The 13497-nt window shown below is 44.9% G+C and overlaps 1 pseudogene; it reads right to left on the bottom strand.

Annotated features, from left to right (window-relative positions):
* The window catches only part of LOC136135972 (guanylate cyclase 2G-like), a 39774-nt pseudogene extending 26483 nt beyond the window's left edge, over positions 1–13291 (bottom strand).
* Positions 13292–13497: the final 206 nt, after the last annotated feature.

The following is a 13497-nucleotide window of genomic DNA, read 5'->3' as shown; positions in this document are numbered from 1 at the left end:
AAAGCAGGGCTTGGTCTCTTCATTCAAACAGCTGCTGACCCATCCAGTTTTCCCACCTCACCAAGATTCTTCAAACCCAGCCTACAGGTAATATAATTCATGAGAGAGCAATATCTTTTTGCTAGGTAGAATAACTGACTCGATCTTTTGTTTTAAACCATGTCACTTCTGATTTAAAAGATGAAGTGTCAATTCTCCAACGTTACTGGAGTTTCCTCCCATGTTTGATACAGACAAATCTTGTTATAGAGCATCTTGACACTTTACAGACCAAAATGTCACCCCTGCCTGGAGAATGCCTGTTCCTACAATACAGAGAACCTAGCTGGCCATGGTTGTTTTATTTCTTGGGCCAACCCATTCGGGGACATTAAAATTCCATAAGAGTAGGGGAGAGAAAAGTGTCAAGTCAAATCTGAATTGTGGGTGATGGCAGTGGGGGGCAAGTAGAAATTGAATTAAGTTTTATGTTCTCATGTAGTTGCTCATTGGTTTATAGCTGAGAGAACAGAAACAGAGATTTTTTTTTTTCCCAAGGGATTTCTGGATACTGTGAGCCCAGGACAGCATCCAGGTCCTGGTGTCCCCCTGGCTGTCTGCATGAGTTGGTTTCACCGACTGTGAACCTGACCCTGTAGGAGGCGCTGTGCTCCATCATCGCCCAGGGCCAGGGCCTCTCCCTGAGACACTGGGGCTGTGGGACCTGCCCAGCTGGAGCATATGAGGAGGCCCAGGCCCACATGGAGGTGCAGGTAGGGATGCCGTGTTATAAGTGGAACCTGAAGTGGCTGAGCCACACCCACAGTCAAGGGCAAGACCACGTTGAAGGCCCAAAGTCCATCTTTATGAGTTCAGAGAGCAGCAGACAACTTGATTATAGGAGCTGGAACCCCCAGCTGGCCTCCTAGCAGAACCACTGGCCCTTCCTCTCCTCCCAGGCCTCTTCCTGTAGCATGAGCTAAGCTTGGGCAAGGCCCTGCCACACCTGATGACTTCCTGATAGCTGTCATAATGAAGAAAAGGAAGAAAGAGGGACCCATTTGAGGATTTCTGTAGGGCATAGACCCAGTAATCCATGCGTCTTTCTCCCTGGGAGTCCACAAACATGGGGCCAGTGATTCCTGGAAAGAGAGACACTTGCACACAGTAAAGGGAACATAGAGGAGCTTGGGGCTCAAAATGCCAGCCTGCCGAGTCATATCAGAGGAATGCCCTCCCCAGCAGTTGCTGAAAGCCACCCATGAGTCTTTTGCCCTTTCAGGGAATCTAAGATGCAGTCAAGAAGGAGAGTGGGAAAAAAAGAAGATAGTTCAGAGGTGGTACCCTGGTGGGACTCAGGGGCCACTTGGTTCTGTTAGGCCTATGCTGGGGAGGACCATCCAGCATTAAAAAAAAAGAAAAAAATGTTAAGCATTTTCCAACTAATTTCACATAAAACCCAAGATTTATGCTTCCCAAACAATCAGCTATGACCAACGGAGGCCGAATGACATGGCAGTGGTTGGCTGGGGCTGGGGACGTTGCCTCCTCCCAGCCGCTACCATCCTACTCCCCCCACGTTCTCCACGCTGCCAGACCCTGGGACACGAGTTTGCAAGCTTTGTTCTCAGCATGGCCCTTCCTTCCCGGTTTTGGTTCGTGCTCAGGCATTGTGCTTAGACCTGGCCCAGGTGCATTCCTTGTTCTTGCTGAGGATGTGCCCTGCCTCCCACACAAAGGACACATCAGAGATCCCAGAGGAGTAAAGTACAGCAGTCCCACACCCCAAACTAGGACCCAAGGCCTGATCTAGGACTTATGATTTGTTCCCACTGGGGACAGGACAAAACATTAACATTCACAAGCTTCTGCTATGTGCCCAGCACTGAGGGCGGTAGTGATTTCACACATCTAGTCCCGGTTGACCCCACAGAGGAGGCACCATCATCCACTCCTAATAAGCGAGCAGGGCTTGGAGGCACAGACCCCTTGGAGTTTCCAGAGCCAGGAAGACACAGGTCTGTTGGGACCCAAGTTCGTGGTCTTCCCACAGCCCTCGCTGCCTTGCTGTGCCCACTTGCCGGCATCCTGAATCTGGGGCTTGAGCACGGCTCCCTCCCAAGGTCTGCACAGGGAAAGGGCTGCAGCGAATGCAACAACCAGCATTGAACCAGGAAATAAACTGATCTGACAGAGGGGATTGAACTGAGAGCAGGAAGACAGACTCCTCCCACTTCATCCCCTTTTTTAAAGCAAATGCTTCAGGGTCAGGAAGAAAAGAAGAAAGGGAAGCAAGTTAATATTTCCACTTGGAAAAGGTGTGGATGGGGTCATTGTAAACTGAATCTATGAATGCCCCAAAGAGCAGGACTTGGCTGTCCTTTTGAAAATTTAGGATGAAGTTTAAGTCTTAATTTATTAAGGGAATGATAAGCCAAAGAAAAGATAACTAGCTGCCATTTAATGAGCACATACTATGTGCCAAGCACTTCATATATTGGATTAGCCAAAACGTTCATTTGCTTTTTTCCGTAAGATGACTCTAGTAGCACTTAGTTGTCTTTAACTTCATTCGAAACAATTTTGTTAGATTGTATGTGACGGCTGTCATAGCAGCGTTCATTTAGAAAAAGACATCAAAATTGGTGAATTTTTATGTAGCCATTTTTATATTGAAGATGGGAAAAAAGCAACATTTTTGGCATATTATGCTTTATTATTTCAAGAAAGATAAAAACGCAACTGAAACATAAAAAAAAGATCTGTGCAGTGTATGGAGAAGGAGCTGTGACTGATCGAAAGTGTCAAAAGTGGTTTGTAAAGTTTTGTGCTGGAGGGACTTCCCTGGTGGTGCAGTGGTTAAGAATCCACCTGCCAATGCAGGGGACATGGATTCCATCCCTGGTGCGGGAAGATCCCACATGCTGTGGAGCAACTAAGCCCACGCACCACAACTACTGAGCCTGCGCTCTAGAGCCTGTGAGCCAAAACTACTGAGCCCTTGAGCCACAATTACTGAAGCCCGTGCACCTAGAGCCCATGCTCTGCAACAAGAGAAGCCACCGCAATGAGAAGCCCGCGCACCGAAACAAAGAGTAGCCCCTGCTTTCCACAACTAGAGAAAGCCCGCGTGCAGCAACGAAGACCCAACACAGTCCAAAATAAATTTATTTAAAAAAAAAAAATTTCGTCCTGGAGCTTTCTCTCTGGACGATGGTCCACGGTCGTCGGGTAGACCAGCTGAAATTGATAGAGATCAAATCGAGATGTTAAATCAATGTTATACCACGCGGGAGAGAGCCAACATACTCAGAATATCCCAATCAAGCAATGAAAATCATTTGCACCAGCTTGGTTATGTTCATCACTTTGATGTTTGGGTTGCACATAAGTTAAGCGAAAAAAACTTCTTGACCTTATTTCCGCATGCAATTCTCTATTTAAACGTAAAGAAAATGTTCGGTTTTTAAAACAAATTGTGATGGGCGATGAAAAGTGGATACTGTACAGTAATGTACAACGGAAGAGATCGTGGGGCAAGTGAAATAAACCACCACCAACCACACCAAAGGCTGGTCTTCATCCAAAGAAGGTGATGTTGTGTGTATGGTGGGATTGGAAGGGAGTCCATTATTATGAGCTCCGTCCGGAAAACCAAACGATTAATTCCAACAAGTACCACTCCCAATTAGACCAGCTGAAAGCGGCACTCGACGAAAAGCGTCCAGAATTAGTCAACAGAAAACACATAATCTTCCATCAAGATAACACAAGACCACTTATTTACTTGATGACCAGGCAAAAACTGTTACAGCTTGCCTGGGAAGTTCTGATTCATCCGCTGAATTCACCAGACATTGCACCTTCAGATTTCCATTTATTTCGGTCTTTACAAAATTCCCTTAATGGTAAAAATTTCAATTCCCTGGAAGACTGTAAGAGCACCTGGAAAAGTTCTTTGCTCAAAAAGATTAAAAGTTTTGGGAAGATGGAACTATGAAGTTGCCTGAAAAATGGTAGAAGGTAGTGGAACAAAAGGGTGAACACGTTGTTCAGTAAAGTTCTTGGTGAAAATGAAAAATGTGTCATTTATTTTTACTTAAAAACCAAAGGCACATTTTGTAGAGAAATGCAAATCAAAACTACAGTGAGATCTCATCTCACACCAGTCAGAATGGCCATCATCAAAAAATCTAGAAACAATAAATGCTGGAGAGGGTGTGGAGAAAAGGGAACCCTCTAGCACTGCTGGTGGGAATGTGAATTGGTACAGCCACTGTGGAGAACAGTATGGAGGTTCCTTAAAAAACTACAAATAGAACTACCATATGACCCAGCAATCCCACTACTGGGCATATACCCTGAGAAAACCATAATTCAAAAAGAGTCATGTACCAAAATGTTCATTGCAGCTCTATTTACAATGGCCCAGAGATGGAAACAACCTAAGTGTCCATCATCGGATGAATCTATAAAGAAGATGTGGCACATATATACACAATGGAATATTACTCAGCCATAAAAAGAAACGAAATTGAGATATTTGTAATGAGGTGGATAGACCTAGAGTCTGTCATACAGAGTGAAGTAAGTGAGAAAGAGAGAGACAAATACCGTATGCTAACACATATATATGGAATTTAAGGGAAAAAAATGTCATGAAAAACCTAGGGGTGAAACAGGAATAAAGACACAGACTTACTAGAGAATGGACTTGAGGCTATGGGGAGGGGGAAGGGTAAACTGTGACAAAGCGAGAGAGAGGCATGGACATATATATACACTACCAAACGTAAGGTAGATAGCTAGTGGGAAACAGCCGCATAGCACAGGGAGATCAGCTCGGTGCTTTGTGACCGCCTGGAGGGGTGGGATAGGGAGGGTGGGAGGGAGGGAGACGCAAGCAGGAAGAGATATGGGAACATATGTATATGTATAACTGATTCATTTTGTTGCTTTACACACCATTGTAAAGCAATTATACTCCAATAAAGATGTTAAAATGAAAAAAAAACTAGCTAGGGATACCATAGGTTTTAGCTATACAGTTTCAGAAAATAAATAAATAAATAAATAAATAAATGATGAACAAAGTTACGAAAAAAGGGTTGAACACAATGAAAGTGGCAAAGTAATCAAAGTACTATGCACAGAACACTGTAATAAAAGATATGGCATCAACATAATAAGGCAGAGATAATCGGAAACATCGCAAGAAGGCATCTGCTGAGTGCTCGGACAATTTGCATTACTAAACCTCTACCTGCAACAATTGGCCACCTGCCTACTTTGCCATGGCTGAGTTTGTTTATAAAAAGCCACTGACTTCTCCTTCCAGCAAATTCCACTTCTCTCTGCCCAGCCACTTCCCTGAATCTCCCCATACCCGAGCAATCTACGGGCCACCCACCAGAACATTTAAGACATTTGCTAGCAAGCAAAGGACAAGCACAAAAAGCCTGACCACTTGCAGAGGGCTACAGTGGTGTGTGTGTGTAGGAATTTCCACAGGAAGTCCCCTTCCTCTCTTCACCAGTACATCCGCACCTCCTGTCTATGCCTAAGATCCGTCATGCAGTGCAGCACGACCAAAAAAAAATTTTTTTAATTAATAAAGTGAATAGAATCTGAAAAATAAAACAAAATAAAACAAAACCAAAGGCACATTTTGGCCAACCCAATATTTTAATTACTCCCTGGTGTTACACAACAGTAAAGAACATGAGCCCTGGAGATAAAAACAGACCTTATGTTGAATTCAGTCTCCACCATCTTGTAACTTTGTGACCACGGGCAAGTATGTAACTTTTCTACCCTGGGGTTACTCACCTGTGTAGTATATTATGGATAGTAATAGCACTACCTCATCGGTGGTGTGAGGATTAAATGAAATAGTGCACAGAAGCTCTTGGCACCCAGCTTGATATAAGGTAAGCCCTCAATAGATGCTGGTTACTATTATTAGATATGGCGGTATGTATTATCTCTGTCTCACAAAATAAAAAGCTGGAGTAGACCAAGATGACAGCCATTGGCCAGCTCCCAGGGCAATTTCAAAACAGTTCACTTCCAAGCCTATCCTCACACCTGCAAGGAAAGTAAAATAGGATTGGCCCCATCCTTAGAGGCTGATGGTCATGATTCAGACAGGCACCGCATCAGAGAGGATGCAGGTTGTGGAGGATCATGGGAGTGATACCAGGAGGAGGGTCCCATCCTCTTGAGTTTTATTCTTGATGGGTTCGATTTGAAAGGAGCTGTGGGAAAGACTTTTCAGGGGCGGGAAGGGACCGCAGAGGCCCCCTACCTGGTCTGGGCAGCCTTCTGGACAGGGCAGAAAGAGCAAACGGTGGCCGCTGGGAGCTTTAACCTCAACAACACTTCCCAGAGGCCGGAATCTCCGTGAGAAAGCAGAATTCTGTAATCACACGCCCGACAACGCCAAGCGCCACGGACTCAGCTGGCCTGAGTTCGGCAAACCTACCACAGTCAAGACACTTACCCTGCAAAGCAGTCTGATTGGAGCCTTTCAGAGTGATGACGAGCTGCCGCCCATCCCAGAAATCCCTTCTGGCCGTTATCATCTCCTTCACGGCCTTAGCATACAGCAGAACTGCATCGTGAATGTAAGCAGGGTAACGGCTCACCTTGGATGAGGGAAGCAAAGGCCGGGTAGAAAACAGGCCCATGGTGGTACTGAACTCTCTTAGCTTTTACTTGTCTGTGAAGCTCTTGATTTCTCCATCAATAAAAATTAATTAATTTCTAAAAAGATTAAAAAAAAAAAAAAAAGCCCATGGCCTGCTACATCACAGTCCGGGCTCAGTTAGAAGCAAGCTTTCTCCATCCTCTTAACAGTGTAACATAGCACACGTTCTCCATTATTCCACAGAGAAAGGAGGACCCTCCACGTATCCTGGTCCGTGCTGGTATACCTAGGTATCACAACTGCACTTTTCCTCTTTAGGCCTTGTTTTCTCAATTAGATTGCGTGATCTTTCGGGTTGTGAACAGCTTTTTAGGCCATAGGCAGGAAGGAATATGGTTTAATTGAAAGAGGGTGGATCTTGGAGTCAGGCTGGCCCTGGTACTTACTGTGAGACTTGGGGTAAGTTCCAGAACCTCTCTGAATCTCGGTTCGTTCATTTATAACATGCAGATAAAGCCACTATTGTGGTGAGTATAAGGATAGTTAAATGAGGCAGAATAGGTATAGTATCTATTGTACTAACTGGCACATAGTAGGTCTTCAATACTTCATTTAGTCAACAAAAATGCATGTGCCTACTAGGCGCTAGGCACTGTTCTCCCCATAGAACCAGGTACAGAGCTGACACTTAGGAGATGACTCCCCAAATATTCATTGATCCACCATCTTTCCTTGTGTGTTGGGATCCACAATCAGCTGCCTCATTCCTAATGGAACCCTTGTCATCAGTAGCTCCTCATCGCCTTCAGGCTCAGCTTGGCCCTGCTGTGGCAGGAGCTCCAGATCTGGCCAATGGTCTAGTTAATCAGACATTTTGCCCCATCATCCCACACATACTGGAACTACCACTGGCTGATAGGCTCTCTCCCGGCTGCCTTCTCAGAACATCTGCTTGCCTTGACCTGCCCTAGCTCCACATCTCTGACTACTCCATTCTGGTTCCTGGTCGTGGCCTCCTGCTGGGAAAGGAGACTGTCATGGTCTGAGCGCCCACTGTTATCTCTTCTGAACTATCTGTTCATAGTACTTCCATGTACTATGTCATTAGATACTCAAGACCACAGTCTGGAAGGCAGATGTCATTATCAGTCCCAGTTTTGGGTGAAGAGACTGAGGTGTAGGGAGGTTAAACAATTCACCTCAATGTCCTGTAGGTAGTAAATAGCAGAATTAGGATGGAAGCCCAGGACTCTGACTCCAAAGGCCAACCGATCACTCATCTAGTAACCTTTGTCCTCTGTGTGGACCTGGGGTGCAGATTTCACAAGATCTCATCGGGCCACTGTTTATTTGGGGCTGTGGAAGATGAAGAAGTGTGTGTGTGTGCGTGCATGTGTGTGTGTGTGTGTGTGTGTGTGTGTGTGTGTGTGTGTCTGTGTCTGTGTTAGGAGCCTGGGGAGTGGCGAAACACAGATATTCTCAAGGAAGGGAGGAGGGACCTGTGTAGGAAGACGCCCATCAGACCTGCTCCAGCATGTGGAGGGGGCCGTGGAAGGGCGGCCCCCGCAGGCTTCGGAGGACCAGCTCTCGGAAGCCTTCATCTCCAGGGCCTTCTTGCGAGGAGCTGAGGGCTATATGAGAATCACTGACCTGTAGACCGAGGGAAACTGCATCAACCTTCTGGTTTGTCAATACCTCCTTCCAAAAACTGTCCTGAAAAATAAAGAAATAAATGTAGCCATTCTGTAGGAAATACCCTAAGTAACAGTCAACATCAACTTTATTTATTTATTTTTGGCTACGTTGGGTCTTCATTGCCACGTGCCGGCTTCCTCTAGTTGCCATGAGCGGGGGCTACTCTTCGTTGCTGTGCACGGGCTTCTCATTGCGGTGGCTTCTCTTGTTGTGGAGCATGGGCTCTAGGCCTGTGGGCTTCAGTAGTTGCGGTGCCTGGGCTTAGTTGTTCCGCGGCATGTGGGATCTTCCTGGACCAGGGATCGAACCCATGACCCCAGCAACGGCAGGCAGATTCTTAACCACTGTGCCACCAGGGAAGTCCCCAACATCAAGTGTGAATTTTTATTCTAATCCTTGGAAACACAATGGCTCTGGAAGACTTGCCATGTAAAGTTTATGTTTTCTAGTTAGCTTCGAAGCAGTGGGAAGGAAGCCAAAAAAATCAATCAATAAATAAGAAAAGATTACTTGGGGCATCGAGCAACTAATATGCAGAAAGCTTACCTTTTAACAATGGGCAGCAAAAACTTGAAAAACTTAACAACTGTCGATTCTCAAATTTCTGCTTGTGGCTTAAGTCGTTTGCTATTATCATTATTACCTACATTATTATTATTATTATTATGAAAGTAACACCCACTCATTGTGTGTATATATGTGAAAGACGGTAAGATCTTCCCCAATTTCCCTACAGCTCCCTCTTGTCTCCTCTGAGAGGTATCCGAATGTTCTAGACGTGTACAGAAGTGTGTGTGAGCGTATGTGCATTTTACAGAAATAGTATCATGCTATAATGGTATTCCGCAACTTGATTTTTGCCAACTTCAGCCTATATCGGGAACACTTTTAGGGAATGGATTTATGCTATTCTTTTTTTAAAGCAGCATGAATTCACTTTCATGGACGTCGTGTGGTCTATTTTTAGTCCTATATTCTTTCTGCGTTTCCAGCCAATTGGAATTTGATTATCAAGGTTTGGGGAGAACGTGACGAGGGGGTTGGCAGGGCTTCCCTGCTGATCCTGAGACTTGGTGCATCCTCTCCCCTTCCCGTCTGTCTGCAGGCAGAGGTGAGAGGACAAGTAAAGAGAAAGGGGGTGGATGGCAATGCAAAGGGAAGGTAGGAGGAGGTTCTGGAAAGTTTGGCTTACGATTAGAATTCCAACTGGCTGCCCAACGAAACCTGAGACACTTTTGGCAGTCTGAAATACTTAATGATAAAAAGATAAAAGAAACCTCGAGCATTATTATGCATCTTCCTTTACTCCGTTTCGCCCCATTTCAACTTCTTATGATCATATAAAACAAGCTCATTTTAGAAAGAGAGAACTGCTGGAAAAATTACACAGTGTGTCCATAGCTAAATATCAATACAAGGGGCTTTATTTTAGAAGCCTGTTGGCGTTGTGTGGTGGTTAAATGTACAGACACTGAGGCCAGCCTACCCGGTTTGACTACTAGGTCTCCCTCATACTAGTCGTGTGGCCTTGGTTAAGTTATTTCACCTCTCAGGACCTCGGTTTTCTCATCTGTAAAATGAGGAAAATGAAAGTATCTCCCCTTAGGGTGGTGTGAGCTGAAATGAGTGTTAGTTTATCAAGTGCTCACAGTGGGGCCTGGCACTCAGTACACACTCCACAAGGCAGAGCTGTTGGGGTCAAGGGCTCAGTCCCAGAGTCCAAAAGACCAGCTTAGGAGGTCCAAGATCTTGGATAAGTTACCCTATTTCTCTAAGCCTCAATTTTTTCATCTGTGAGTTGGAATGCTAATAATCTGTACCTTATAAGGCTGTTGGAAATATTGAATGCAATGATGCATGTAAACAATGCATGGACTCTCTATCTGCCTCACGGGGCTGTTGGGAAAATCTAGTGCACCGATGCAGGTATAATGTATAACTCGGTACTCATGGGAGGTACGTGGTACATGTCAGCCATCCCTATCGTTACCAAAGGAACCAAACCACCTACAGATTGCCTCATTAGACCAGAGTGTTGGTTTCTCCAGGTCATTGTTGGGGCTCAAACACAGGTGGCCATGGAAGAAAAGAAAGTGAAAGCCACTGAGTTTGAGAGCCTTTGGGGAGGTCTCAGCCACCCGGGAGGAATGACGGTTTTTCCTCAGCTGGTGTTTGCTGATGTAGACTACAGAGGACAAGGCTCCAGAACCAGCAGCCTGGTTCAAGGCCCGGGTCCCCGTCCCAGGAACTGTGCAAACGAACTCTGGGTAGGTTCTTTCAATTCAGTCTCAGTCTCTTGATCTTAAGTTGAGGACACAAGAGTAGCTGCCTCCTAGGGTTGAGTATTCAGTGAGCTAATGCATCAGGCACATAGCAAGTGCTGCATGCTTGTTACCTCTTCCTGCGGGAGCCGTTGACTCTCATCAGCACCCACCTCCAGCTGCTGCAAATGATAAAGACGAATTCTCCTGTGTGGAGTGCCAGGTTCTCTGCAGGCGGCAGGATAAGTTTTGCGTCTCCTGAGTTGCAGATTAAGATAAGAACTGTAAGAGAAGACAGACAGCCAGTTGCACGTGTGTACACACACACACACAGAGATATACACGTTTTAAAGTCTAGCTTAAAACCACTAGAAATGAGACATGAACTTTGTCTTTTCTTGAGCGTGCTTTAGGAAATAGGAAGGTCTAAACTGTTCCCAGAGCGTGTCCTTCTTTAACCGTGCCGGTAGCGTACAAACTGGCAGCTTTCGTCTTGCGGAACTAAAGTCTTCGCTGCAGTTCTCTCCCAAAGCACAAATCGAGAAAGTTTGAGACCACTTCTGTGCTCTAGTTTCTTCGTTTAACTGACTCAGAGCAATAGATCTGGCTTGTGACTCATCATCAGGTAGGTTGCGTTGACGGAGGACCTAGAACCAGGAGCATTGAGACTGTCTGAGATGGGGTGGGGGGAAAAGGAGTAGGCCATGGTATTTTTCTTCCATCCAAACACATCAGCATGCTTTTTGAGGGAACAAAAATGAAATATTGATTTATTGTTATGTATTTATTTTTAAATTGGAGCATGCTTTTTTTTTGCTTCAGAATTTTTCTTTTTAATTGAGGTATGATAGATTTACAGTGTTGTGTTAGTTTCAGGTGTACAGCAAAGTGATTCAGATATAGATATACATATATATATATATATATACACACACACACACACACACATATATATATTCTTTTTCAGATTCTTTTCCCTTATAGGTTGTTAAAAATACTGAGTATAGTTCCCTGTGCTATACAATAAATCCTTCTTGGTTATCTATTTTAGTGATTTATTTATTTATTTTTAATAAATTTATTTATTAAATTTTGGCTGCTCTGGGGCTTTTCTCTAGTTGTGGTGAGCGGGGGCTACTCTTCGTTGTGGTGCGCGGGCTTCTCATTGCTGTGGCTTCTCTTGTTGTGGAGCAGGGGATCTAGGCGCACGGGCTTCAGTAGTTGTGGCGCACTTGGGCTCAGTAGTTGTGGCTCACAGACTCTAGAGCGCAGGCTCAGTAGTTGTGGCGCATGGGCTGAGTTGCTCCGTGGCACGTGGCATCTTCCCAGACCAGGGCTTGAACCTGTGTCCCCTGCATTGGCAGGTGGGTTCTTAACTGCTGCGCCACCAGGGAAGTCCTTAGTGACTTATTTTTTAAATGAGATAAATTTTAATCTATTTACCTGAGCTCGAGCTAGGTGCCAGGCAATGCACTAAGCATAGGATACAACAGTGAGCAAAAGAGAAGGTCCTTGTTCTCAGGGAGCTGACATTAAGACAGACGATACACAAGTGAAGAGATTAGAGAGATCGTTCAAGATTCTGATGAATGAAGGGGGGAAAGAATGCTGTGATACTAATGTGGGGAGGGGGAATCGCTCCATGTCAAGTAGTTGGGAAAGGCCCCTCAGAGGAGATGGGATGGGCTCTGGGCTGAGTCTGGAAGGATGAGAGCAAGCTACCTATGGAAAGAACACTGGGTGGGATGAGGTGGGATTGCAGTGGAACTCCTGGCCAAGGGATACCAAGTCCCAAAGTCCCAAAGCCAGAAGGAGCTTGGTTTATTGGAAGAAGAGAAAGGAGTCGACTACTAATTCCTGCTAGAAAGTAGAGCCTTAGAGGCACCACCACAACCATATTCACTATGGCGTGTTGATCAGTTACTATATCCAGCACTTTGCAGGCACGATCTTATTTAATCCTCACCGTTCTATGAGGTAGGTAAGATGATTGTCTTTGTTTTACAGATAAGGTACCTGAGGCACAGAGAGGTTAAGCTACTTGCTCAAGAACACACAGCTAGAAAGTGTCAGAGGCGGGTTTCAAACCTAGGGATGTCTGTCTCCAGAGCCCATTCTCTGAACGAACATCCAAGTCCAAGACCCAGCCCACCTAGCAGGTGCTTCCAGAAATTACTCTGTACATCATGACACTATAGCTCGAAGATTTCACTCTAGACAAAAAAAAAGTTTTTGTTGTTTGGTAATGCTTTTATGTATCCTTAATTCTATACTCTGTTTTCATCTGCTTTTTACCCTCATAGAAAAATGAAAAATTCTTAGTTTTTTTTTTTCAATCATTTTTTTCTATTTGCCCCTCTAAACATAAGCAACAGAAGATTCTTTCCTACTTAGCCCTGGAAATCAATGACAGGCTCCTAAGATTCTCTTGAAGGAAGGCTGGGTTGTTGTTGGTGTATTTCATGCTGGTGGTGATGGTGAAATGGGATTTGAGTTCATTCCCTACAATCCTCCACAACTCATCCACTCCGTCTCAGGAGGAAGTCCCAGAGTGACCTCCAAACATCCCAGTGTGTTTCCAGCCCAGGTACTGGAGGCTTTTCTGGAGCACATCACCAACCCTGTGCATGCGTGGCACAGGTTTCACACAGGTGTCATACAAGAAGTTGTTCTCCAGTTTTGCTGTTTGTCCAGCAAAGTCAAACATGGGGAAGCCAGCAAACCAATAACCTTGAAAGTAACCAAAGGGATGTCTTTCCATAATTGAGTTTTGCTACACTCCAACCCCATTGTAAAATATCTGCATAAACTTTGGATTCAGTGAGTCTATGGGTCATACTTCCCCTCTCTTTTGGAATATTGATGATAACGTCTTGGATCCAACTTAAGGATGCAAAACCTCAGAGCACAAGA

The sequence above is a fragment of the Phocoena phocoena genome, chromosome 16 (assembly GCF_963924675.1).
Source record: "Phocoena phocoena chromosome 16, mPhoPho1.1, whole genome shotgun sequence".
In the NCBI taxonomy this organism is placed as follows: Eukaryota; Metazoa; Chordata; class Mammalia; order Artiodactyla; family Phocoenidae; genus Phocoena; species Phocoena phocoena.
This window is presented reverse-complemented; position numbering and strand designations above follow the sequence as displayed.